This window comes from Magnolia sinica, chromosome 6, assembly GCF_029962835.1.
Source record: "Magnolia sinica isolate HGM2019 chromosome 6, MsV1, whole genome shotgun sequence".
NCBI classification, from domain to species: Eukaryota; Viridiplantae; Streptophyta; class Magnoliopsida; order Magnoliales; family Magnoliaceae; genus Magnolia; species Magnolia sinica.
Window position 1 is genome coordinate 51334614 of NC_080578.1, and position 2229 is coordinate 51336842.

Consider the following 2229-nt stretch of genomic DNA (forward strand, 5'->3'; position numbering starts at 1 on the left):
AAGTCATCATGATAACCGACTATTTATGATCTCTGATGCACTACTAATCAGTTTCTCATTTAGAATTTGTTTCTAGAAAATAATTTCTTTAGCAACTTGTAAATTCCTAGTTGCCAAAAAACCCAAAATACAGATTTGTTACATCACATATGGATAAGGAAGAGAAGATTATAGTCAACTTATTTGGAAGTGTAAACAAACAGATGCATATGATTTCCACCGTGTGCTTGTAAGTAATCAAATTACATGCAAAATCATTCATGTTGATAGCTTCCAACATTCTTAATATGCAAAATCATTCATGTTGATAACTTCCAACATTCTTAATATGATCTCACATGAACATTACATGTATTTGGGGTTCTTTCAAAATGGGTCTGCTTCCATGTGTGTAATGTGTTCATCCACCTGTAAGTTAGAGCCATAAATCTAGTAGTAGTGATTTCATACTTGTGTTTTTGTTGCAGCATTTGAATTCCCATAATTCTCTTCTTTTAGATTATTATTCTTGGAATTGATCAAGGGATGCAAATGCAAAAGAGAGATGTTCATGAGCCTTCTTGGTAAATAAGATTGACAGAGATTACCTTTGTTGTTTTTCATTCCTTATTGTAAAATATCCTTCTTCATACCAAGTCTTTATGATCAACAAGAAAGTTCATGGGCTAAAGACATCAAGAAAGAGTTTCAGAAGCTATAAATGTCACGTCTTCCTAAGTGCTTGAAGCTAGTGGGTCAGATGAAATGATGCTCCTGTCAGTAACATTGCCATTTTCCAACTTTGCTAGAGCAAGTGAGAGAGTAGTCTCAATTTTATCATCCTTGTCATCTAAATGGATTGTAGCCATAACAGAGAGCAGCTTCAGGGACTAATAAAAACAAAAGATAAAGATAATTAAAGATCCTTACCATAGGAAGCGAGAATTCAAACATACATATATTGCATATGCTTTTCTCACTACAGGCAGTCTCAAAATTAAGCTCATGGGTTCTCCCCAGTAGCCTTTTGAAATGACTAATATACCATCATGTTATCTTACAATGCCAACATACCCTCATGTTTCTGCCTTCTTAATCTTACTCAAAGACCAGACAGGTTTTTTTTTCTATAAATAGGCAGAACCTCTGATCACCAATACTATGTAAATAGGAATTGGGATTACAACAAATAGGGAAGAGGCTCAACTTTAGAAAGTTATTTTGTAGATATGATAAGTTGCTAAGTACTACAGAACGATCAATTTTCGTGATTGCTCAGATGTCTTCATTCCCAGTCAAAACTCTAGACATTCAGTCAAAATCATGGGTAAACAATGTTGAGAATTTGCAAACATTTTAAATGGTTACTCCCATTGTATAAAATAGAAATAGCTCAGTCTATAAACAATCAAATGAACTGCTACCTTTCCTTAATACAAATCAAGACCCTTGTGGCATCTTCTCTTCCTTAGGATCTTAATTCTTTGGTACAAAATAGAAACTACTGTGTACAAACATGAAAGTTGTAGAAGGAGAGAAACAAGGAGAGCTAATCAAATAAACATGACATAAATAGATATATAAGAAAAGTGGAAACATAAAAGAAAAGTTCATGAAGAAGAAACTTTTAGGAATGGATGATGGATAATATATATATATATATATACACACACCCTTCGTCCATGAACCCTTCACATAATGACCAAAGCCCAAATCCAAGGCATTTGATAGTAGCAACAGCAACAACAATAATAGAACAGTCAAAATCTTCGGCACTTCTGATAATATATCCCCTAATTCTTCTTCAAATCTGCACCACCCTCAAAAGAACAAGTTTCGGGTTTTCTATATTTTCCCAAATCTAACGCAAACATTTTTAAAAATCTTCAAATATTTTTCAAAACCACTCAATATTTTTGGAGACAATTGGGTGTAATATCCAAATGGGTGGGTGTAATCACCAATTCTAATTTTAGAAAAGGAAATCAAGAAGAAGATAAAAATCATGATTACCTGAAGAGAAGCTAGATTTCCTAAAAGACCCATGAATCGAAGTGTTGAGATCATCCTGATTTGCATTCTGGGTGTCTTAGAAACCAGCTTAGAAGCCCTCTGTATGAGTTCATCAAAGGCCTGGGGCCGTAGAGAGAGAGAGAGGGTAGGCAGTGGAGTGAGCGAGAGGGTAGGCGGTGGAGCGAGAGAGAGGGAGAGAGATAGGGCACTAAATGGGCGTGGACGAATTGTTTTAAG

The 2229-nt window shown here is 35.0% G+C and overlaps 1 long non-coding RNA gene across 1 annotated transcript; it reads right to left on the reverse strand.

The window, feature by feature from the left end:
• Window positions 1–589: 589 nt before the first annotated feature.
• Window positions 590–1756, reverse strand: LOC131250037 (uncharacterized). The gene is made up of 3 exons (XR_009172996.1): window positions 1649–1756; window positions 1404–1454; window positions 590–869 (listed from the first exon to the last, which is right to left on the reverse strand). It is a non-coding gene; the product is annotated as an uncharacterized LOC131250037 (long non-coding RNA).
• Between the last annotated feature and the right edge of the window lie 473 nt (window positions 1757–2229).